A 26,956-nucleotide genomic window follows, 5' to 3' on the forward strand; every position below is an offset into this window, starting at 1 on the left:
TCCATGGTAGCTTAACCCTGGGTGAAAATGAAAATTCATTTTTTTTCTGAAGAGTTATTTTAAGGTTCAAATATTTATTTAATTAGCTTTATTTGTGTGTTTGTGTGTGAAACTATGCCATATGTACTCAGGTGATCACAGAAGCCAGAGGAGAGCATCATTAGGTTCCCTAGACTCTTGATCGGATGACTAAGAACATTTTTTTTCTTAGCAAAGCAGGAATTGGACAGGTGGGGCGTAGAAAAATAATTCCTGACTATCAGGTGCACAGCAGTGAGCCCTCAGCAGATGGGACTGTGACTGGCATTAGCTGAGTGATGATCTGTTTGTAAGGCTTGTGTTTGGAATACTTTTCTTGTGCAAAGCTACTGAGATTTTTTTCTTTTTTTTAAAAGAGAAGTCTTGACTCTTTTGGCTGAACTGCTAGGGTGAATACTTTAAGGTAGAAATCTTTCGGATCATGCCAACTTTTTGTTTAGAATCCCCTTGTTCAGAGTCCCCTTGGGCTGTAGGATGATATCCAACCTCTTTGATCTGGCCATCAATCATTCCCTCTAGCATCCCTTTGGAAAACTCTTCCCTTTGCCCTAGGGTCCTCGTCATCCTTTTATTTTTTCCAATTTTTTTATTAGATATTTTCTTCATTTACATTTCCAATGCTATCCCAAAAGTCCCCTATACCCTCCCCCCACCCTGCTCCCCTACCCACCCACTCCCACTTCTTGGCCCTGGCGTTCCCCTGTACTGGGGCATATAAAGTTTGCAAGACCAAGGGGCCTCTTTTCCCAATGATGGCCGACTAGGTCATCTTCTGCTACATATGCAGCTAGAGACACCAGCTCTGGGGGTACTGGTTAGTACATATTGTTGTTCCACCTATAGGGTTACAGACCCCTTCGGCTCCTTGGATACTTTCTCTAGCTCCTCCATTGGGGGCCCTGTGATCCATCCAATAGATGACTTGTGAGCATCCACTTCTGTATTTGCCAGGCACCGACATAGCCTCACACAAGACAGCTATATCAGGGTCCTTTCAGCAAAATCTTGCTGGCATATGTAATAGTGTCTGCATTTGGTGGCTGATTAAGGGATGGATCACCTGGTGGGGTAGTCTCTGGATGGTCCATCCTTTTGTCTCAGCTCCAAACTTAGTCTCTGTGACTCCTTCCATGGGTATTTTGTTCCCTATTCTAAGGAGGAATGAAGTATCCACACGTTGGTCTTCCTTCTTCTTGATTTTCTTGTGTTTTGCAAATTGTATCTTGGGTATTCTAAGTTTCTGAGCTAATATCCACTTATCAGTGAGTGCATATCAAGTGACTTCTTTTGTGATTGAGTTAAGTCACTCAGTCATTCTTAACTGGTTTCAAAGCTCAACTTCACCGATCATGTGTTATATCACGTAAGCTGCAACACTATGCATTTTCTCATGGAAACTCTAGGTGGTAGACACAGAAAGCTTAGGCAAAGCACAGGCCATCAGATACCTAATAAACAGTGAATGTATTAGGTAGGATTTGAACCTACATAGTTGATTTCAGAGTTCTTGACTTAACCACCTGGGTCGACTACTTTCTTACAGGACAGCACCACACCCTCTTGGGATATGATGTTTTCTTTTGCCTCTGTACATCTCATTAGCTCCTGCTCTTTTTTTAGACTTAGTATCAATATTACCTTCTTCTTGAAGCCCTCTCTGAGGCCCCCAGGGTCCCATAGCACCTTGTGGTTAATTCTGTCACAGCACTTGTCACACCCTAGTAAGTATGCAAGTATTTTAGAGTGTCTGCCCTCTCTGAGCTAACAGCTTATTGGTGTGTGTGTGTGTGTGTGTGTGTGTGAGAGAGAGAGAGAGAGAGAGAGAGAGAGAGAGAGAGAGAGATTAAACCTTTTATCTCTATATCCCTACTCAGTTCTCAAGATTTAGGGAATATTTGGCAAACAATATAGTATTTCTCCAACAGGCAATGAATGCACGTCACACACCCTTATCTCAAAAAAAAAAAAAAAAAAAAACAAAAAACAAAAAACAAAAAACAAAACAAAACAAACAAACAAAAAAAAACCAGTTTGTGTAGCAGCTACTAGGACCAGGATAACAGCATTGGCAGAAAAGTCCTTTTGTCTCTTTCCTTGGCATCTGAAGGTGCTGCTATTGTTCATATAGTACTAGATGAGCCATCACCACAATGTCCTCTCACATTTAAGGCTATGGGGGCAAGGAGCTTCCAAACAACCAAGAGGGTAGGTATCCCTTTAAGGACCCAACTTAGTATCTGAACTATCTACTCCTACCCACTGGAACTGAATTACAAGATTATAGCCTGCTGTATAGGAGCCCAGGGAATACATTTTGGTGGGCCATGTGCCAGGATAAAGTCAATTAGTAGCACTGTATGCCTCAGCTAATTTGTAGGCTATAATAAAACCCGAGGTGAGCCTGGTGGCATAGAGACAGAACAATCATAAGTTAAAGAGAAGGCTGAGCCACAGAGCAAGGTCAAGGGAAATCTGGCCAACTTACAAAACTCTATGTAGAAAGGAACAGTGGGCTGGAGGTGCAAATTTGTGATAGAGAGCCTAAATTCAACCCTCAGTACCACAAAAATAAAAACAACAATAAACAAACAAACAAATTAAAAAATAAACAATACTCCCCCTGCCCCAGGTCATTTTTAAGCAATATAAAGCTGCTTCTTAATTCTGGAGACTAGAAAATCCAAGAAAGAGGAACAGGGATATTTTAATGTGCATTGATGCCTTATGCTTCATAGACAGCATCGTCTATGTGTCCTCCCATGGCAGAAGGCACAGAAAAACAAATGGTTCCCAAGTAGTTCCCACCTGCCCTTGCAAGAGGCAGTCCTCTACTTTTGAGGAGGCTAGTCACACCAGTCTTTCTTGGATGATTGTTTGTGCCAAGTAAAATGAAATACAGAGTGTTGGGTGTTTAGTTGTTGGATATTTATTTTATTAAATATTAATTGAGGGTGGGAGAGACAGCTCACTAGCTAAGAGTACTGGCTGTTCTTCCAGAGAACTTGGGTTCAATTCCCAGCACCCACATGGTGGCTCAACCCATTCATAACTTCAGTCCCACGGCATCTGACTCCCTCTTCTGGTCAGGCATGTATAGACATACATGCAGACAAAATATTCATATACATAAAATTAATCAATAAATATTTTTAAAATATTACTTTGCTTGCCTTTATGCTAAAATTTACCCAGTTAGAGTACTCTATATAATAATATGTATTCTTAGGTAAATCAATATGGTAAACAATGGAGAAATGCTTTGGCAAAGAAGGCTTCCTGAAAGATACGTCTGGCTGGAGCCCCAAAGCAGTGCAGGAGGGAGCCAGTTGAGATGAGGAAAAGCCACTAGAAGTACCTCAGTTTCTTCAGCTAAAGGAGAAAGAAGGAACTGCGTCTAGAGTCAGGGTTCGGATGAGGGGAAGCTCTTAGAGACTAGGAGATCAGGGATGGCGGAAGTAGACAGAGGGAAGATTCCTGGGTCAAGGTGGTTCTGTGTGTTTCACTGAGCCCATGAAAGAAGCGAGGTGTGCAGGGAAAGTTCAAGACCAGCCTGGTCTACAAAGCGAGTTCCAGGACAGCCAGGACTACACAGAGAAACCCTGTCTCAAAAAACCAAAAAAAAAAAAAAAAAAAAAAAAAAAAAAAAAAAAAGAAAATATGAAGTGAGCTAACTCAGACTGAGAAAGGCAAACACATTTAGATCTTCACTTCTGATTTTGATATGAGCATATCCACGTGGGACTGGGGGGATAGGTGTCAGCAATTGTCAAGATGACATAGGTGAGCGAGTACATCTTCAGTAGGATATAGAGCCGTCTGGGTGCACGCCCAGTACTGTGATAGCTGGCTCTTACGGCAGCTCTGCTTTAGCTTTCTGAAAAACACTACCCTGATTTCCGTAGTGACTGCTCTTGTTTACACTCCAACCAACAATTAATAAGGTTTTCCTTTCCCACATCCTCATGAGCATTTGAAGTCATTTGTTTTATTCCCCCCAACATATTTTTACTTATTATTTGGGAATTTCACATTATGCATCCTGTCACACTCACTTCCCAGTCTTTCCAGGTCTGCCCCGACAGTCCCTTCTTGTGATCTCCCCTGGAAAAAGGAGGAGGAGGAGGAGGAGAAGAAGAAGGAGGAGGAGGAGGAGAAGGAGGAGGAGGAGGAGGAGGAGGAGGAGGAGGAGGAGGAGTCCAACTTGTGTTGCCCATATATTCTCTGGAGTATGATCAAACTCGCAGTGGCCAGCCCCTTAAAGAAAACTGAGGCTTTCCCCACCCACACTCCTCCTAGACGTCATCAACTGTGAAGAGCTATATTTCAGCATCCTTATTGCAGTTTTAAAGAGTTCTCTTCAATAGATTTTTGTCTAGACTGGTTCTTTTTTTTGGAGGGGGTGCTGGGGTGCAGGTAAGGATAGTCATATAAAACTATGTGTCTCTTTCTCAGCTATGAGTCTGCAGTCATCAATACCACAGCATTAGTAGCTTTCTTGTTCTTTCTTTATCAACAGGAGCACAGATCATGGACTTTCACGTGGTCTCTGGCATCAGTATATGCTCAGACCTCAGCATGGTCTCTGGTGGCAATACAGATTAAGGACATCAACCTGCCCTTTTGCCACAGCATGGGTCAAAGACACCATCATAGCCCTCAGCGACAGTACAGGCCAAGGACATCAACATGGCTTCTCAGGCAACATGGATCACAGACACCAATATGGTCCCTGGCAGTAGCTCAGCCCATAGACATTAACATGATTTTGGGCAGCCACCGATATCCACATGGCTCTCTGTGGCAGCACAGCCATGAACATTGACAAGATTTTAGACAGCATAGACTAAGGCCCTCTGCATTGTCTTCAGTGGTAACATGGGTCTCTCAAATATTCACATGCTCACCAGTGACAGCTCAGACCAGGGACATCCGTGTGAACCAGGCTCAATGTGGCTTGGGGAAGCAGATAGATACCAACATGGCCTCCAGGGCAAACACAAACCGTAGAGGTCCTATGAAGGGGTCCAATCCAAAAATGAACTGTTGCTTGTTGTCTCATTGTTTAGTCTTTTGAGTTCTTCATATATTCTCGATGCTAATACACTGTCATGTGCATCTGGAAAAGATTTTCCTCTCGTTATTTAGGCTGTCTCTTCACCTTCCTTTGCTATACATGTCCTTTTTAATTTCATAAGGTCTCATTTGTTCATAATTGGACTTATTTCCTAGTTGGAAGAAGTCCTAATCAGAACGTCCTTATTTATAGCTGTAACTTGAAGTCTTTCCCCCACTTTTCCACTGTAGTTTCAGAGTATTAGTGCTTTAAAAAAGACATTTATGTATTTTTATGTATGTGAGTACACTGTAGCTGTCTTCAGACATACCAGAAAAGGCCATTGGATCCAATTTACAGATGGTTGTGCGTCACCATGTGGTTGCTGGGAATTGAACTCAGGACCTTTGGAAGAGCAATCAGTGCTCTTAACCACTGAGCCATCTCTCCGACCCTGAGAGTATTAGCTTTTACATTAAGTCATTTAATCTATTTGGAGTTGATTTTCGTGGAAGGTGAGATACCTCTTGTCTACAGTATAGTTCCCTTTTTTCTTTAGTTTCCCCAGCACTGTTTGTTAAAAAGGTTGGTTTTTTTTTTCTACTTTTTTTCTGCCTTAGTCTTCTATGGCTGTGAAAGGGACACCAAGATCAAGGCAACTAATAGAGGAAAGCATTTAACTGGAGGCTGGCTTACAGTTTCAGAGGGTGAGTCCATGACCATCAAGGCAGGGAGCGTGGCAACACACAGACAGAGGTGGTGCTGGAGAAGTGCCTGAGAGTTTCATATCCTCCAACAAGGCCATATCCTAGTCCTAATCCTTCCCAAACAGTTCCACTAACTGGGGACCAAGCATTCAAACATCTAAACCCATGGAGGCCATTCTCATTCAAATCGCCACAGCATCTTAATAAAAACCCATGCCAGGTGGCTATAGTTACATGGGCTTATTTCTGGGTTCTTAATTTTTTTCCATTAATTTACATGCTTTTATTATGTTATTTTAAAATTTATAATAATTATAATTATTATAAATTTTTAAACATGATAATAGTTACTATCGGTTTTTGTTGTTGTTACTATTATGCTAGGCTCTGTAGCATAATTTTTATAGTTTTTCTTTTACATGCTGTAGCCCTGGCTAGCCTGAAATTCACTATATAGAACAGGTTGGCCTCAAAATCACAGAGATCTGCCTACCTCTGACTTCTGAGTGTTAGGATTAAAGGCGTGTGCCACCACACCCAGCACCTGTAGTATAATTTGAAATTAAGTATGGTGACAGCTTCCAGTGTTACTAGTTTTCCCAGGGTTTTTATCCAGGCTTGTTTAATCCAAGACTTCTGTGCTTTCAAGGGAATTTTAAGACTGTTTTCTTTATTGTGAAGAATCTTGTAGTTTTCATTTTTTTAAAGTGTATATGAGTGTTTTATCTGCATGAATGTCAATGCAATATGTGTGTACAATACCAGCAGAGGCCAGAAGATGTTGGATCCCCTGGAACTGAAGTTACAGTTGGTCACATGCTGGCAGGTAGGTGCTTGGAATCAAACCTGGGAAGAACAGCCAGTGGTATTAACCACAGAGCCTTCTTTCTAGTTCTGGTATAGGTGGTATATTTTTTTAAATAAGGACTTCACTAAATATGAAGATTGTTTTTTGGAAAGAGAGACATTTTCACAATTTTTTAAGCTTTGGAGAATTAGAGGTTGGAAAAACAATCAATTTTGGTGTAGGAACTATCTTGTTATGAACATTTGTAGCAAACATGTGCATTGTATTTTTAATTTTTTTCAATAAAACAAGGGTATATTGCTTCAAAGTAATTCTTGATCACAATATTAGTTTTCATGGTTCATCTAAAAATAGAAGAATTTGATGAAGGGCCAAGGATGACAAATTACTTCAAATAAACAAAACAAAACCATATGAAAATATGTTCAACAGTACAGAGAAGACTTTTAAAAATCCATTCTGAGCCGGGCATGATGGCACACGCCTTTAATCCAAGCACTCGGGAGGCAGAGGCAGGTGGATTTCTGAGTTCGAGGCCATCCTGTTCTACAAAGTGAGTTCCAGGACAGCCAGGGCTACACAGAGAAACCCTGTCTTGAAAAACAAAACCAACCAACTAAACAAACAAAAAATCCATTCTGTTGAAATACTGATATGCAAAGAAATAATTTCTGGCTCATGGCCAAACTTTAAATTCCTCCAAAATTAAAATCCAAAGTATTGACTTTATTACTGAAAGGTACATTAATTCTTGATGCCAGAATGAGACTTGACAATTTGATTTCTATATAAAGGACTGAATAAAGTATCAAGTATAAGGAGTATTGTAGCAAGAAAAATAACTGGCAGAAGTCACTATTCACCTAGTACAGGCAGCTAAAGCCAGCAAAGATTTTTCTACGTACAACAACTGAGACAATACTATTGTAAGAATTTCAATCTGAAATAGGTACTCTTACCCTTCTGTCTTCTTCGGGATGAGAGGACCCATGGTATGTTCATTGTGTTTATGATAAGATCATCACAGGCAGGGAAGGTCTTGGAACACTAGCACCTACAATCAGCTCCTTTAGTAAGACTGAGATCTTCAACATTTATTATATTCACCACCTTGGGATTTTCTTTTTGTATTTTAAGATTAATCAAGCTATTCTGTTATTTCTTCTTTGGGAAGAATGGACAAGTGGCAACACGGTAGCCAAGACAAGCAAGCACCCCACGGAAGGGCAGTAAGTGGAGCCATTCTGAAATTGCGGTGGGGCGCAGCTGGTAATGCTCTCGGGAGTGGGGGCTGCTTGAGGTGGGTGGGCAGCTCCACTTCCACCATGTGATGCCAGTCAGTCCAGTCCATCATGCCTGCAGCATCCACTGGCATCTGCTTTCCCACTGCTGCACTTGCTTGTTTGAGAACAGAAGTGGCCAGCGGCCTCTGGGGTGGGAAGTGGCCCACTAGACAGTGATGAGCTCGCAGTGACTCCTGCTTTTTATTTTTATGGCCAGTCTTGATTTCACAATATGGCTTTCTTTCATGATTATTTTCCACTGTGCAGCATTTTCAAGGATGAAGACACTTCCACCAGTAACAGAAGCTCTCTGAGGCAGTGGGTCTGATATGGAGTTATGGAAAGGCACAACCTGTATAGATTTCTACAAATTACGATGCTATATTAGTTATTCATCAGTTATTCTGCCAGCCAGGTTCCACCTCCTGAAGACTCCTAAAGCATCACTATCAACCATGGACCCAGTGTTCAAACTCATGAACATGTGGGAGGCATTTCAGAAGGCCATAACAGAGAGAACCGGACAGCTTCTGGGACGGGCGGAAGCACAGAGCCGCTGAGGCAGCAGCCTGGGCGGGCCGCAGACAACCGGCCACCATCCGGACCAGAGGACAGGTGTCCGCCTGGCTTGGGAGGCGGCCTCAGCCTCAGCAGCAGCGGTCGCCATCTTGGTTCCCGGGACTCAGCAGAACTTAGGAAATTAGTCTGAACAGGTTAGAGGGTGCGCCAGGCAGAAGCACAGAGCCGCTGAGGCAGCACTCTTGGCGGGCCGCAGACAGCCGGCCACCGTCTGGACCAGAGGACAGGTGTCCGCCTGGCTCGGGAGACGGCCTCAGCCTCAGGAGCAGCGGTCACCATCTTGGTTCCAGGACTCCCTGGAACTTAGGATTTTAGTCTGCACAGGTGAGAGTCTGCACCACAGAAGCTGACAGCTTCTGGGAACTGCCAAAGCAACACAGCTTCTGAGAGAGGCCCTGTTTTGGGCCTTCTTCTTCGACCAGGAGGAGGTCCAAAAACAAGATATCTGCGCACCTTCCCTGTAAGAGAGCTTGCCAGCAGAGAGTGCTCTGAGCACTGAAACTCAGAGGAGAGAATCTGTCTCCCAGGTCTGCTGAGAGACGGTAACAGAATCACCAGAAGAACAATCTCTAAACAGAGTCAACTATAACTACTAACTCCAGAGATTACCAGATGGCGAAAGGTAAACGTAGGAATCCTACTAACAGGAACCAAGACCACTCACCATCATCAGAACCCAGCACTCCCACTTCGTCCAGTCCAGGGCACCCCAACATACCCGAAAACCTAGACCTAGATTTAAAAGCATATCTCATGATGATGGTAGAGGACATCAAGAAGGACTTTAATAAATCACTTAAAGAAATACAGGAGAACACTGCTAAAGAGTTACAAGTCCTTAAAGAAAAACAGGAAAACACAATCAAACAGGTAGAAGTCCTTACAGAAAAAGAGGAAAAAACATACAAACAGGTGATGGAAATGAACAAAACCATACTAGACCTAAAAAGGGAAGTAGAAACAATAAAGAAAACTCAAAGTGAGGCAACACTGGAGATAGAAACCCTAGGAAAGAAATCTGGAACCATAGATTTGAGCATCAGCAACAGAATACAAGAGATGGAAGAGAGAATCTCAGATGCAGAAGATTCCATAGAGAACATCGGCACAACAATCAAAGAAAATGGAAAATGCAAAAAGATCCTAACTCAAAATATCCAGGAAATCCAGGACACAATGAGAAGACCAAACCTACGAATAATAGGAGTGGATGAGAATGAAGATTTTCAACTCAAAGGACCAGCAAACATCTTCAACAAAATTATTGAAGAAAACTTCCCAAATATAAAGAAAGAGATACCTATGAACATACAAGAAGCCTACAGAACTCCAAATAGACTGGACCAGAAAAGAAATTCCTCCCGACACATAATAATCAGAACAACAAATGCACTAAATAAAGATAGAATACTAAAAGCGGTAAGGGAAAAAGGTCAAGTAACATACAAAGGCAAGCCTATCAGAATTACACCAGATTTTTCACCAGAGACTATGAAAGCCAGAAGAGCCTGGACAGATGTTATACAGACACTAAGAGAACACAAATTCCAGCCCAGGCTACTATACCCAGCCAAACTCTCAATTACCATAGATGGAGAAACCAAAGTATTCCACGACAAAACCAAATTCACAAATTATCTCTCCAGGAATCCAGCCCTTCAAAGGTTAATAACAGAAAAAAACCAATACAAGAACGGGAACAATGCCCTAGAAAAAACAAGAAGGTAATCCCTCAACAAACCTAAAAGAAGACAGCCACAAGAACAGAATGCCAACTTTAACAACAAAAATAACAGGAAGCAACAATTACTTTTCCTTAATATCTCTTAACATCAATGGTCTCAACTCCCCAATAAAAAGACATAGACTAACAAACTGGCTACACAAACAAGACCCAACATTTTGCTGTTTACAGGAGACACATCTCAGAGAAAAAGATAGACACTACCTCAGAATAAAAGGCTGGAAAACAATTTTCCAAGCAAATGGTATGAAGAAACAAGCTGGAGTAGCCATCCTAATATCTGATAAGATTGACTTCCAACCCAAAGTCATCAAAAAAGACAAAGAGGGGCACTTTGTTCTCATCAAAGGTAAAATCCTCCAAGAGGAACTCTCAATTCTGAATATCTATGCGCCAAATACAAGGGCAGCCACATTCATTAAAGAAACTTTAGTAAAGCTCAAAGCACACATTGCACCTCACACAATAATAGTGGGAGACTTCAACACACCACTTTCACCAATGGACAGATCATGGAAACAGAAACTAAACAGGGACACACTGAAACTAACAGAAGTGATGAAACAAATGGATCTGACAGATATCTACAGAACATTTTATCCTAAAACAAAAGGATATACCTTCTTCTCAGCACCTCATGGTACCTTCTCCAAAATTGACCACATAATAGGTCACAAAACAGGCCTCAACAGATTCAAAAATATTGAAATTGTCCCATGTATCCTATCAGATCACCATGCACTAAGGCTGATCTTCAATAACAAAAAAAAATAACAGAAAGCCAACACTCATGTGGAAACTGAACAACACTCTTCTCAATGATACCTTGGTCAAGGAAGGAATAAAGAAAGAAATTAAAGACTTTTTAGAGTTTAATGAAAATGAAGCCACAACGTACCCAAACCTTTGGGACACAATGAAAGCATTTCTAAGAGGGAAACTCATAGCTCTGAGTGCCTCCATGAAGAAACGGGAGAGAGCACATACTAGCAGCTTGACAACACATCTAAAAGCTCTAGAAAAAAAGGAAGCAAATTCACCCAAGAGGAGTAGACGGCAGGAAATAATCAAACTCAGGGGTGAAATCAACCAAGTGGAAACAAGAAGAACTATTCAAAGAATTAACCAAACGAGGAGTTGGTTCTTTGAGAAAATCAACAAGATAGATAAACCCTTAGCTAGACTCACTAGAGGGCACAGAGACAAAATCCTAATTAACAAAATCAGAACTGAAAAGGGAGACATAACAACAGATCCTGAAGAAATCCAAAACACCATCAGATCCTTCTACAAAAGGCTATACTCAACAAAACTGGAAAACCTGGACGAAATGGACAAATTTCTGGACAGATACCAGGTACCAAAGTTGAATCAGGATCAAGTTGACCTTCTAAACAGTCCCATATCCCCTAAAGAAATAGAAGCAGTTATAAATAGTCTCCCAGCCAAAAAAAGCCCAGGACCAGACGGGTTTAGTGCAGAGTTCTATCAGACCTTCAAAGAAGAGCTAATTCCAGTTCTGCACAAACTTTTTCACAAGATAGAAGTAGAAAGTACTCTACCCAACTCATTTTATGAAGCCACTATTACTCTGATACCTAAACCACAGAAAGATCCAACAAAGATAGAGAACTTCAGACCAATTTCTCTTATGAATATCGATGCAAAAATCCTCAATAAAATTCTCGCTAACCGAATCCAAGAACACATTAAAGCAATCATCCATCCTGACCAAGTAGGTTTTATTCCAGGAATGCAGGGATGGTTTAATATACGGAAATCCATCAATGTAATCCACTATATAAACAAACTCAAAGACAAAAACCACATGATCATCTCGTTGGATGCAGAAAAAGCATTTGACAAGATCCAACACCCATTCATGATAAAAGTTCTGGAAAGATCAGGAATTCAAGGCCCATACCTAAACATGATAAAAGCAATCTACAGCAAACCAGTAGCCAACATCAAAGTAAATGGAGAGAAGCTGGAAGCAATCCCACTAAAATCAGGGACTAGACAAGGCTGCCCACTTTCTCCCTACCTTTTCAACATAGTACTTGAAGTATTAGCCAGAGCAATTCGACAACAAAAGGAGATCAAGGGGATACAAATTGGAAAGGAGTAAGTCAAAATATCACTTTTTGCAGATGATATGATAGTATATATAAGTGACCCTAAAAATTCCACCAGAGAACTCCTAAACCTGATAAACAGCTTCGGTGAAGTAGCTGGATATAAAATTAACTCAAACAAGTCAATGGCCTTTCTCTACACAAAGAATAAACAGGCTGAGAAAGAAATTAGGGAAACAACACCCTTCTCAATAGTCACAAATAATATAAAATATCTCGGCGTGACTCTAACTAAGGAAGTGAAAGATCTGTATGATAAAAACTTCAAGTCTCTGAAGAAAGAAATTAAAGAAGATCTCAGAAGATGGAAAGATCTCCCATGCTCATGGATTGGCAGGATCAATATTGTAAAAATGGCTATCTTGCCAAAAGCAATCTACAGATTCAATGCAATCCCCATCAAAATTCCAACTCAATTCTTCAACGAATTAGAAGGAGCAATTTGCAAATTCATCTGGAATAACAAAAAACCTAGGATAGCAAAAACTCTTCTCAAGGATAAAAGAACCTCTGGTGGAATCACCATGCCTGACCTAAAGCTTTACTACAGAGCAATTGTGGTAAAAACTGCATGGTACTGGTATAGAGACAGACAAGTAGACCAATGGAATAGAATTGAAGACCCAGAAATGAACCCACACACCTATGGTCACTTGATCTTCGACAAGGGAGCTAAAACCATCCAGTGGAAGAAAGACAGCATTTTCAACAAATGGTGCTGGCACAACTGGTTGTTATCATGTAGAAGAATGCGAATCGATCCATACTTATCTCCTTGTACTAAGGTCAAATCTAAATGGATCAAAGAACTTCACATAAAACCAGAGACACTGAAACTTATAGAGGAGAAAGTGGGGAAAAGCCTTGAAGATATGGGCACAGGGGAAAAGTTCCTGAACAGAACAGCAATGGCTTGTGCTGTAAGATCGAGAATTGACAAATGGGACCTAATGAAACTCCAAAGTTTCTGCAAGGCAAAAGACACCGTCAATAAGACAAAGAGACCACCAACAGATTGGGAAAGGATCTTTACCTATCCTAAATCAGATAGGGGACTAATATCCAACATATATAAAGAACTCAAGAAGGTGGACTTCAGAAAATCAAACAACCCCATTAAAAAATGGGGCTCAGAACTGAACAAAGAATTCTCACCTGAGGAATACCGAATGGCAGAGAAGCACCTGAAAAAATGTTCAACATCCTTAATCATCAGGGAAATGCAAATCAAAACAACCCTGAGATTCCACCTCACACCAGTCAGAATGTCTAAGATCAAAAATTCAGGTGACAGCATATGCTGGCGAGGATGTGGAGAAAGAGGAACACTCCTCCATTGTTGGTGGGATTGCAGGCTTGTACAACCACTCTGGAAATCCGTCTGGCGGTTCCTCAGAAAATTGGACATAGTACTACCGGAGGATCCAGCAATACCTCTCCTGGGCATATATCCAGAAGATGCCCCAACTGGTAAGAAGGACACATGCTCCACTATGTTCATAGCAGCCTTATTTATAATAGCCAGAAGCTGGAAAGAACCCAGATGCCCCTCAACAGAGGAATGGATACAGAAAATGTGGTACATCTACACAATGGAGTACTACTCAGCTATTAAAAAGAATGAATTTATGAAATTCCTAGCCAAATGGATGGACCTGGAGGGCATCATCCTGAGTGAGGTAACACATTCACAAAGGAACTCACACAATATGTACTCACTGATAAGTGGATATTAGCCCAAAACCTAGGATACCCAAGATATAAGATACAATTTCCAAAACACATGAAACTCAAGAAAAATGAAGACTGAAGTGTGGACACTATGCCCCTCCTTAGAAGTGGGAACAAAACACCCTTGGAAGGAGTTACAGAGACAAAGTTTGGAGCTGAGATGAAAGGATGGACCATGTAGAGACTGCCTTATCCAGGGATCCACCCCATAATCAGCATCCAAACGCTGACACCATTGCATACACTAGCAAGATTTTATCGAAAGGACCCAGATGTAGCTGTCTCTTGTGAGACTATGCCGGGGCCTAGCAAACACAGAAGTGGATGCCCACAGTCAGCTAATGGATGGATCACAGGGCTCCCAATGGAGGAGCTAGAGAAAGTACCCAAGGAGCTAAAGGGATCTGCAACCCTATAGGTGGATCAACATTATGAACTAACCAGTACCCCGGAGCTCTTGACTCTAGCTGCGTATGTATCAAAAGATGGCCTAGTCGGCCATCACTGGAAAGAGAGGCCCATTGGACACACAAACTTTATATGCCCCAGAACAGGGGAATGCCAGGGCCAAAAAGGGGGAGTGGGCGGGTAGGGGAGCGGGGGTGGGTGGGTATGGGGGACTTTTGGTATAGCATTGGAAATGTAAATGAGCTAAATACCTAATAAAAAATGGAAAGAAAAAAAAATAGAAGCTTGATAGGTTAAGGAAAAAAAAAAAAAAAAAAAAAAAAAAGAAGGCCATAACAGATGCTCATAGACTATAGTTTTAGATATAGTTTTAGGTGATTTTTTTTTTCTTTTGTTCAGTTTGTCTGAGATGGTTTTGCCATGCAGCCCAGGCTGGTCTTGGACTCATGACCCTTCTTCTTTAGCTTCCATACTGATGAAATTAGAGGCATACAACATCACATCTGGTTCAGATAGTTTTGAGTATAGTAAATCCATGTTCTACTCCTCGTGCCTATAGCAATACTAAGAGAAGATGATGTTTTTTAAAAGGGTACATTCATCACATAGTTGTAGAATTTGATGGTTCTTTATGATTGCCAACTTGATAAAAATATGAGACATCTAAGGGGTTAGAAAGCACATTTCTATGTTCCTTTGATGGAGATAAAATCGACAATTAGGTCATGAGGGCTTTTTTCTAATCACTTAATTAATATTTTGGTGGATGCATAGTACAATGGCACCACTGAAGCTGGTGAAAGTTAGGGGGCGGGGCTTAGTTAGAGGAAGTACAACACTGAGAGGTTCATGGGCTTACTATAGTCTTGTCCCAGTCTTCTCTTGTATTCTCTCTCTCTTTTGTGATTTCCATGGTGTGAACTATGGTGTTCTCCCATGCCTTCCTCACTATGATTTCAAAACTCTCTTGACAGTGGTCCAAAATAAGCCTTCCTTTCTTGACGTTGTTTCTGTTTAGCCACCGTGGCAAGATAAAGAGTAAATGCAAGCATTTTTATTTGTCTCGCGGTTCTGAAGGACTGGAGGACTAATCTAGTGATGGTCTTGCTGGCAGAGTCCCGAGGCTGTGCAGGGCTTCACATGCCAAGGGACAGGGAGTGCCCATGTCCTGGCCTATCTCTCTTCTATAAATCCACCATCCTGGGTGCTCTACCATTATCCTAGTTAATCTTCCCCAAAGCCCTACCTGTAAGCACCGCAGTTGGGTTGAGTGCCACCCTCTTACTTCTTCACACTGAGGCTCGGTGTCAGCACATGAAATCTTGGAAGATATCCTCCCACAGCACGGTGCCTGTTCATCCCCCAGTGGGAAATCACTGCACACTACAAGTCATTGCCTAATAAAGAAAAGCAGGTTACCAATGGCAATGGTTCTTGTTTAAGGAAAACACTCCTAGAACAGAATCCTCTGAGCATTGCGGTCATTGCTATTCTCAAACCAGAGCAGCTGTGATCACCCTCAGGAGCAATTTACCAGACTGGGTCCACTCACACTCCTTTGTGGAGTTAAGGGAAGGCTCATGGGGCACATGAGACACCTTGGTGGGGGTAATTCTCACTGCAGCATGTGAGGCCCAGCCCCTCTTGGAGAATAGATGGGGTTTGTTTGTATTTCCCCAGGAAAAGTTTAAGCAACATCCCCAAAGAAAAATCTGAGAACACATGATCTTACAGAGATTAACAAGGCTCCACTTGGTTTCTGTAGAAGTATTTTTCCTCCTCCTCCTCCCCTTCCCCTCTTCTTCCTCCTCTTCTTCCCCTCCTCTTCCTCCTCTTCTTTCTCCTCCTCCTCTTCCCCCTCCTCCTCCTCCTCTTCCTCCTCTCTCTCTCACTCTCACTCATAAGTCTTTTCCTATGCCTTCTGTGCATTTCTACGTTTCCAAAAACTTCAATGGTCTAGTTTCTAAAGTGCTCAAGATTTAGAAATTAGCATATTTTTCTGAAGGCAATTCAGCATTCTTGATGTTTCTCTTTCTGCTCCTCACCTGTTGACTCCTTCTTAGTTCTCACAGTTTGTTGGTGAGCTTTTTCATGGGTTTACACTGCAGGAGTCTGTCTCCCCTGGTACCTATAAAAGACACCTTTTGAGTGGTGGAAGTGTTTGAGGTGAGCCTGAGCCTCCCGTGGTCTACCTCTGACAATGAGCTAAATCCCCAGCCTTTTTTTTCTTCTTACACAAATGTTGCTAAACAGCTTCTTGGGAAATCTTTCTAGATGTAACCTGGGTGCTGTTTCTTATTTTATTTTGTTCTCTGATGTATTAATGAGCATCCACTCCACCTTGTTTTTCATGCCTTAAATGTTTTATGCGTCCCTTTTCACTGCTGCAGCTGGATTGTAGTACATTTCCTTAGGCCAGGAACTGCAGCTTTTCTTTCTTTTCTGTGACCCTTCTGTTTTGAACACCCAACATTCAGGCTATAGAAAAATCTGACTGAATGGAAAAGAGTGGATCTGGTCAACTTGAGATGTGATATCACTTTTCTAGACCTGCAGATGGGTAGGTTTGCTTTGAGCATCCAACCCTGGTGTTTTAAGCAGAACTTTAAAACGAATCCAAACAGTAAGGTCAGAGTCTTGACCTGTACATTTTGGCAGACTTATCTTTGAATCCTCTCAACATGAAAGATATTTAATATTTGTGTGGACTGTGGTGCATTCCATTTTGGCGCAGTCCTTCTTTAGCAAGGATGAGCTCTGGAATGTCATCTGTCTGGAGCTCCGTGGAGTCAAGGTCAATCCCCCATTGCCTGTGCTCAGTCACATCGTCCTGCTGTTTGCAGTTTTCTGCTCGGAGAGTCTTTGGGACCAAGCAGGTACTGGGGACCTTCATGGCCTTTCCATCCTGGCCTTTATGCCACAGTTTTCTTGGACACAATGACAAACCTAACCTTGGGAAGCTGTCTGGATAGCTCTTCTTCAGAGGCTCGCTGTCCTACTTGTCATCATCGGTTACTCTGGTAGGTCTGCTGAAGGGTGTCGTGAGAAAGAACCCCACTTATGGTCAGTTTGGGTCTATGTTACATAATTCTGGAGAAGTGGGGCTTTTGATAAGTGCAGGTAAAAGCCTGGTTAAAAAAGCATCATTGGAACACAACATAAGAAGAAAGACATTTGATAAATAGTAGCAGCCTTGTTTATAATAGCCAGAAGCTGGAAAGAACCCAGATGTCCCTCAACAGAGGAATGGATACAGAAAATGTGGTACATTTACACAATGGAATACTACTCAGCTATTAAAAAAATGAATTTATGAAATTCCTAGGCAAATGGATGGACCTGGAGGGTATCATCCTGAGTGAGGTAACCCAATCACAAAGGAACTCGCACAATATGTACTCACTGATAAGTGGATATTAGCCCAGAAACTTAGGATACCCAAGATATAAGATACAACTTGCCGAACGCATGAAATTCAAGAAGAACGAAGACCAAAGTGTGGACACTTTACCCTTTCTTAGAAATCGCAACAAAACACCCATGTAACGAGTTACAGAGACAAAATTTGGAGCTGTGACGAAAGGATGGACCATCTAGTGATTGCCATATGCAGGGATCCATCCCATAATCAGCTTCCAAATGCTGACAGCATTGCATACACTAGCAAGATTTTGCTGAAAGGACCCAGATATAGCTCTCTCTTGTGAGACTATGCCGGGGCCTAGCAAACACAGAAGTGGATGATCACAGTCAGCTATTGGATGGGTCACACGGCCCCCAATGGAGGAGCTAGAGAAATTACCCAAGGAACTAAAGGGAACTGCAACCCTATAGGTGGAACAACAATATGAACTAACCAGTACCTGGGAGCTCTTGTCTCTAGCTGCATATGTATCAAAAGATGGCCTAGTCGGCCATCACTGCAAAGAGAGGCCCATTGGACTTGCAAACTTATATGCCCCAGTACAGGGGAACGCCAGGGCCAAAAAGGGGGAGTGTGTGGGTAGGGGGTTGGGGGGGGTGGGTATGGGGGACCTTTGGGATAGCATTGAAAATGTAAACGAGGAAAATACCTAATTAAAAAAAATTAAAAAAAAAGATAAATAGGTTTAAAAAAATCAGATGCCATTAGTGGCCCCAGAAAGGAAGTAACCAACTAAAATAACCTAATAGTTTCCCATCGTGGAATCTCTGACATGCAGTGATGGAAGGATGACTGGCTGCTGTTTGGTTCTGATGGAAGCTGCGTTTACAATGCAGGCTGCTAGGGCTTTGCCCAACAGCATTGCTATTGTGCCCATAGTTTGACCAGAATCTGCTGCAGCTTTCTGTTTGGGCATAGTTTCTGGACCAACCTTACCTTGGGGACCTGTGCCATGTATGGCATCTTAATCCTGATCTACTTTCCATATCTCCCTCTGGCAGGTGCCTGGAAGCACCCCTTTGGTTTCTAACTCCAGTTCTAGCCTGTGGTGTGAACAGCTATGGTTGGGTCCCAGCCACTTCCAGGCAGGGACAATGTGACAATGCTCAGCTTCGTGCTTACCACCCCCTCTTCCTAACTTCCCCCCCTGAGACTTCCTTGTTAATGCTGAAGCACAGAAAACCATGGAGCCTTGCTTGGCACCCACACATACACAACCAGGAGTAAAGAGCAGACATGTCATGGAAAGACTCTTCATCTTGAGCTACTTAGTAGCCTCCCTTTCCCCGTGAGATAAGTGGCCTATAGAGAACTTTAAGGAACTTGGCAGAGGAATGCAGTAAGGTCAAGTGCCAAGTATACTCCACAGTTGTACCCTATTCTTGCTCTCCTTCCTTCCTCATGGGTTCCCCTTGCTCCTGACTCAGAGCTATACTCCCTGATAAAAATAAATTATGCAGTGTTCTATCTGTGATAACTTGCTATGGGCATTATTTGACGTAATGATGCTGTAAAGCAATACTCATTCAGCAGAAGCCATATTTTGCAAATTCCAGTATCTTCCTGTTCTAGCGTTTTGTAGTGTAGGTTCTTTTGATGCTGGGTGGTGTCAGTATGCTGCAGCTCCCAGGCAGCCTCAGTCATCAGTGTCCTCTAACTTAACAGTATACCATGTCCTTAAGCTATGATGCCCATTCAACACATTTGTGGCTTATGATGTCTTCAACTTATCAGGGCCCATTAGGATGAATAGGATGAACGTGGAGGTGCATCTGCTAAGTATTCACCTCTTAGACATTCCCCTGGAGAACACTGCTTCCTCAAATCCCACGTTTATCCCATCAGGAACAGGACTCCATTCTTCCCCATGTTCTCTCTGTGAAAAAAGGCATGATAGTAAATAAGCAACCATTTGAATACTTCTTTCTCTCTCCCCAAAGGAAGTTTTAAGTTCTATAAATCAAGAGGCAGGGAGCATTTCAGAAAACCAGTCAACCACACATTTCAATTTAGATCTCATTGATCCTGTGTTAGCATGCAGGGAGAGAGTTATTAGAGACTATGGTTCAGTGCTTCCTACAGGCACTGTTGTTTCTCACAGAAGACCTTGTCATTGTGTGGGGGAGTGGATAGCCAGGTAGACATAGGTGCCAAACACTCCTGGTGACATTCAGGAGTTGGAGACAAATCTCTGTGGAACAAGGTTCATGTTAGGAGGGAAGTCGCCCCTCCTGCCTCATTTCACAGACATTTCTCTTCTGTCCTCAAAGAAAACAGGCTTCAAGCATCATGGGGACTAGAGAGCTCCCACTTTAAATAATACTCAGAAGAAGTACAATTTATCACCCACGGACAAGTCTTCTTTTAACATATGTGAAAAGACTTTAAGAAAAAAGATAGAAGATTAGTTGTAGTCATGCTCACCTAGTGCAGTTGCAGGGACTTTGGGGGAGCAGCTAGGGGAGAAGCATGGTGCAGTCTGCATATACAAATTTGAGGGTCCTGTCAGTGGCCATGCTGTTCCTCCCTGTGCCATTCAGATTGGCGGTGTTCACACTGTCCCCTTTTATAGCCCCAGGTGTGTGCACACTGAGCCTCATTGCTGGCTTTCTCTTTTGTGCCCATTGAAGCAGATTGCATAGCTGGGAACAGTCTGAATGTCCTCATTCCTAAAGCTGGTATCCTGGAGGTTGGAAGTGATTATCTTACAATCAAAAGGAATATCTTTATCAAATCCTTCTCCTTCAGGAAACCATGAGGACTAGGAGGCAGAAAGATTGTAAGAGCCAGAGGGGATGGAGGATAATGGGTCTTTCAGACACAACAGGACTGATTCACATATGGATCCACAGAAACTGTGGCAGCCTGCAAAGGGTCTGCCCAGAATCAAACCAGACAGGATCCTGGTGCTACAGTGAAGAAGTAGACACAAGCTCCCATTCACAACACAAGAAGCTATCTCCAAATAATACCTGTTCCAGAAAAGAAAATTTAGTTTCTCCAAGGGAGTCTCACTGTGTGGAGAAACCAAACTTAAGGGCAGGCCCCATGTCTAGTAGAAGATGGCTAATACAATCCAAACTCAAAGCTACTTTTGGAATTATTTTGTCTCTTATTGCTTTGTTTGGACTATTTACTTATTTGTTTTTACCTTATTGGCCATCAGCTTGTATATTACAATCGCTGATTTTGAGTTTTCATGGTGTGTGTGTGTATGTTTGTGTATGTATGTACATATGTTTGTGTTTGTGTCTGTGTCTCCATGCATCTGTGTGGTACATGTTTGTATCTGTGAATGTATGTGTGTGTATCTGTACTTGTGTGGTATGTGTGTCTGTGTGGTGTGTGTGTGTAGTGTGTGTCTGTGTCTGTGTGTGATGTGCATTTGTGTATATGTGTGTGTGTGTCTGTGTATATGTGTGATGTGCATTTGTGTATGTGTGTGTGTGTCTGTGTATGTGTGGTATGTTTTTGTGTCTATGTGGTGTGTCTGTGTGTATATGTGCGGTATGTGTGTGTCTATGTGGTATATCTGTGTGTAAATATGTAGTATGTGTAGTGTGTGTATGTATGGTGTTTATGTGTATGTGTGTGGGGTATGTATATGTGGGGTGTATGTGAGTGTGTGTGTCTGCATTTTCTCTTGCTCTTTCCTAGTTCCTTTTTTCTTTTTGTTAGTTTTGTTTTATCCTTGTTTGTTTCTTAAGGGAGAGATGGTTGACGTTGGAAGGGTGGGAAGGATCTGAGAAGAGATGAGGGAGGAGAAACTGTAATCAGAATATTTTGTATGAGAATAACTTTATTTTCAATAAAAATAGTCTTCAATTTCTCCTTCCCTCTCCCCACCTTCTTTCTCCTTCCTCTTTCCCCTCCTTTCCCTCTCCCCTCCTCCTCCCTCTCCCCATCTTTCTTCCCCTCCCTCAGATAGGGTCTTACTATATAGCCTGAGTTGACCTCAACCTCATGATCCTATGTCCTAGCCTCTTGATTGCTGTCCTAGCCACTTATGCATCGCCACCTCTGGCTTATTTATTTCTTTGCAATGTTGTGGATTAAAACTACTGCTTCATATATGCTATATTAGCCCTGACAACTGAGTTCATGCCCACAGCCAGTCATCATAGATGTGAATATCTGTAGAAGACAAGTTACTAAAAATTCATCTCTATGCTATAATCTAGAAATAATAATTCTTAGTTGGATACGGTTTTTTTGTATACATATGTAACATGCCCTCTGAGTATCATGTAAGTGCTGGAGAGCATCATTTGTTAGCAAAACATCCATGGGCTTACTTGAGCTTTGGGGGCACCACCAGAGCCATGACCATTTCTGTCCTACCCATTACTTTGTGTTTCATGACAGCGCTGCCTTGAAGATCAACTCCTCCTATGGGATGCATGATGTGGGGACCCTCTAAGGTATTACAGAGGTGCTCCACGGATGTGGATTTCCTAAGAACTAAATGATGATGCCTGAGAGAGCTGGGCATTGTTAAGGCATCTCACAAATCCTCGGGGGCTTTGGGTTGAGTCTTGGCCAGGTCTGGCCCTTAGAGTGATCTTACATCATGATCTCTCTGCCCTCTGCTAATACTGGGGATTGTTTGGGATCAAGCTATGTTTTGCTAACAAATCTCCCTGCAGTGAATGGGGTGAGACACAGAGGATTTTGAGCTTCAGAATGAAATGTACCTTATGGCAATTGCTCTCCTTATCCCTGCATCCTCCTGTCCTACTTTCCACGAAGAGGGAGCTTTTGCCGAGGTCCACAGCATGTAGAGAACAGTTGTATTCTACTGTTTCATGGATGCTCACTGCTTAACATTTTTGTTATTCAAAGGAACCCTTAAGGTTATTGAGTCTCATTTAGTGATTGCATCTCTGAAAGAAAAGTCCTGATTTGTAGTGTTTGTTAATTTATGTGATGTAAATAATCTTCTCAAGGTCATGTTACATTATGAAGGTAATACTCAAGGGAACTGGGAGGAGATGCAGACACTATAACACCATGCTTTGAGAGTGCAGTCAGCTCCAAGATACCACTGCTTCAGGTGACCCCTAATGACAGAGATCTGCTCTGAGAATGCCAAAATTGACCCTTTGTCCTTACCTATTAAGGGAACTGTTAGAGGCATTCCCTAAATAGTGTATTTTTCATATATATAAAAACAGGATCATACTGTAGTAAATCTCTAAACATTGCTGAGAGAAAGATGTAGAGAACTGGACTCTTTAAGAAATCTCTCCAAAGCTCTGTATGTGGTCAGCTGCAGAATCCAGGGGTTGCTGTTTAGAATCAGAGTTGCCTGGAAACACTTAGTTTTGAAATTGACCTTTTGTCATTGGTAAGACTCAGGACTGTCAGTGCAATTCTTTGGGAGGTTTTTTATGCTTGTTTTAGCTTCCAAATAATAGATACAGAGACCTGGTATTCTTATTAATAAGCTGCAACCTTAGCTGGGAAGGTTCTGAGATCTTCTAACCCTCTAAGCTATTTACCTCCCAGCCACAGGCCCTCTGTTACTTGCAGTTTGAGCCTCTCCCTGGCTCGTTCTGTCCATGTGAGTCCTTATAGCTGCTCTCTCATCATGACCTCATGGTGAATCCCTTGGTGACCTGCTCATCATGATGACTCCTGGACCCTCTGCCTCATGGCCTCATGTCTCTTCTCTTCCTTCCCCATGGTCTTCTTTGTACTTCCTTCTACCTGGGACACCTCCCTGCTCCTGCCTGCCACATGTACATAATTGAATTGGAAGTCCTATCTTATTCTTGTCTGCCCAGCTAATTGATTGATCAGCTCTTTATTGACCAGAAATCTGCTTCAAACATCTTCAAGCCTGGACTTGTAAAAGCTGATGTGAACCAGTCCAGTTGATGGGATTTTTTTCCCTGTCTCTTCAGCTGGGTCAGCTAACCAGATATTTCTGGTGAATACCTCATTGCCTGAATCCCCTCCTAGCCTTTGACTAACTTTCCAGCCTTTCTCAGCACTGACAGTAACTTCCCAATTTTAGCAGGAAGTAGTTTCAGAAGAGAGTTCATCACTCCTTATCCTCTAGAAAAGGCTGGAGTGTTAGGTAAAAAGGAATCTCCCTTGCATAGGAGACAAAATTTCTTGTTTTGCATAAAGAATGTCAGGTGCCTTATCATATTGTATAACTATTTCAGCTAATGAATCTTCCTGTTCATAGATTTGGGTCTTAACAGATACCTTTCCTGGAATGTCAACAAGCACTATAGGTAGCTTCATTTGGATTGAAGATTCTATCAGACAAACTGACTGGCTTGAACTTCCACGACTATGTTAGTGGTTCAGAGCCAAGTTCATTGTCCACCTCCATGTTTGACCTAGCATCCGCTCTTGTGAGTACATAGTAAAATTCTTTTGGAAAATACAAATGGATCATTAGCCTCCACAAACCCAAAGGCTAAGTATGTCATCTGATAGCATTTGAGGCTGCCAGCAGAGATTTCCCTGCTTTGCCATAGTTGACCTACTTGAAATTCCCATCATTGATTTAAGGAATGTCATTACTTAAGACTTCCTTTTGTTCTGTTGCCATGTTGGAACATAGTATCTGGAATAAGATACTTGCCATCACAAAAGATCCTTATTCTCTTTTGTCTTAGTTGGAGTTTTTATTGCTGCGATGAGATACCATGACTATGGCAACTCTTACAAAGGAACACATTTTACTGGGGCTGGCTTACAGTTCAGAGGTCTAGTCCACTATTGTCATGTAGAGAAGCATGGCAGCATGCAGGCAAACATGGTATTGAAGACATGGTGATGTAGAGCTGAGAGTTCTACATCTAGATCCTCAAGCAACAGGAAGAGAGAGACACTGGGCTTGGCTTGAGCATTTGAAACCTCAAAGCCCACTCTTAGAAGCATACTTCCTCCAAATAGGCCACACCTCCTAACAATGTCTCTCCCTGTGAGCAGATGGGAGCCATTTTCATTCAAACTACCACAGCTTTGAAGTGAGAGCACATCTTTTCATCAGTGGAGGACTCTTAGTCTGTTGCTGTAAGAAAGAGGGGAATGCCAGGACCAGGAAGAGGGAGTGGGTGAGTTGGTGAGCAGGGGGAAATGGGGAGGAAATGGGGGTTTTCAGGGGGGAAACCAGGAAAGAGGATAACATTTGAAATGTAAGTAAAGAAAATATCTAATAAAAAATAAATAAAAAAAGAAGGATCTTCTGTTGTTGACTGTGGTATGAAAATAGTGAAAAAACAAGATACAGTTTGTTCTCCTTCATCTTTGAAATCTTCTTTTCTTTCTTCAAAGACTTGAAGTTTTTATCGTATAAGTCTTTCACTTGCCTGGTTAGTATTACCCCAAGAAATTTTAATAATATTTTATGCTATTGTAAAAGGCAGTACTGTTTCCCTTATTTCTTTCTCAGACAGTTCATTGTTTGTATTTATGAGGGATGCTAATTTTTCTGAGTTAATTTTGTATCCAGCTATGTTGCTAAAAGTGTTTATCATTTGTAGGAATTCCTGGTGGAATTTTTAGAGTCACATATAAGTACTATCCTATCATCTGCAAATAAAGATGAATAAAGAGCTGTGAAGTCTTCCTTTTTAATTTATATTCCCCTGATATCCTTCCCTTGTTTTTCTGCTCTAGCTTAGATTTCAAATGCTATATCGAATAGGTACAGAAAGTGGATAAACTTGTATTGTTCCTGATTTTAGGGGAATTGCTTTTAGTTTCTTTCCATTTAAGTTGATATTGGCTATGGGCTTGCTGTAAACTACCTTTATTATGTTTAGATATGTCCTTTGTATAACTAATCTCTCCAGGACTTTTATCATGAAGGGGTATTGGATTTTGTCTGAGGCCTTTTCTTTGTCTAATGATTATATAAGTGGTTTTTGTCTTTTAATTTGTTTATCAATTTTCATATGCTGAACCATCCCTGCATTCCTGGGATGAAGCCTATTTGCTCATGATGGATGATCTTTTAATTTAACTTTGGTAAGTGGAATGTTTCAAGAAAATTATCCTTTTCTTTTAGATTTTCCAATTCGATTGACTACAGCTTTTTATTTATTTATTTATTTTTTATTTTTAATATTGTTTTTATTTTTTTTCCATTTTTTATTAGGTATTTAGCTCATTTACATTTCCAATGCTATACCAAAAGTCCCCCATAGCCACCCACCCCCACTCCCCTACCCACCCACTCCCCTTTTTTGGCCCTGGCGTTCCCCTGTACTGGGGCATATAAAGTTTGCGTGTCCAATGGGCCTCTCTTTCCAGTGATGGCCGCCTAGGCCATCTTTTGATACATATGCAGCTAGAGTCAAGAGCTCCGGGGTACTGGTTAGTTCATAATGTTGTTCCACCTATAGGGTGACTACAGCTTTTTAAAGTATGTCCTTAGCTTTCTGTAAATTTTGATCCGTGTCTGTTGTTACTTTCCCCTTTTCATTCCTGATTTTGTTAATTTGAATATTTTCTCACCACATTGTAGTTAATTTAGATAAGGGCTTGTCAATCTTATTGATTTCCTAAAAGAATCAAGTCTTTGTTCCATTGATTCTTTGTAATGTTCTCTTTGTTTTCACTTTATTGATTTCAGCCCTAGGCTTGATTATTTCTTTGCATCTACTTCTTTTGGGTGTGATTTCTTCTTTAAATTCTAGAGCCTTTAGGTGTGCTGTTAAGTTGCTGGTATGAGATCACTCCATTTTCTTTATGTAGGCACTTAGTGCTGTGAACTTGCATCTTAGAGCAGCCTTAATTGTGTCTGATAAGTTTGGGTATGTTGTGCATTCATTTTCATTCAATTCTGGAAAGTCTTTAATTCCTTTCTTGACCCATTTTTCATTCAGTAGAAAATTGTTCAGTTTCCATGAGTTTTGTAAGTTTTCTGCTGTTTCTGTTGTTACTGATATCAAGATTTAATCTGTGGTGGTCTGATAGGTGCATGGTGTTATTTCAATTTTCTTGTATCTGTTGGAGCTTGCTTTAGATCTGAGTATGTGGTCAATTTTTAGGGGAAAAATATCTCATGAGATTCAGAGA

General features: G+C 41.6%; 1 long non-coding RNA gene and 1 pseudogene across 1 annotated transcript in view; one reads left to right on the plus strand and one right to left on the minus strand.

The window, feature by feature from the left end:
• Positions 1-26,956, plus strand: part of 4930593A02Rik (RIKEN cDNA 4930593A02 gene) — a 95,936-nt gene that overhangs the window by 61,708 nt on the left and 7,272 nt on the right. The window lies entirely within an intron of this gene.
• Positions 7,563-7,958, minus strand: Gm33092 (annotated as a pseudogene).

The sequence above is a fragment of the Mus musculus genome, chromosome 3 (genome assembly GCF_000001635.26).
Source record: "Mus musculus strain C57BL/6J chromosome 3, GRCm38.p6 C57BL/6J".
Taxonomy (NCBI): Eukaryota; Metazoa; Chordata; class Mammalia; order Rodentia; family Muridae; genus Mus; species Mus musculus.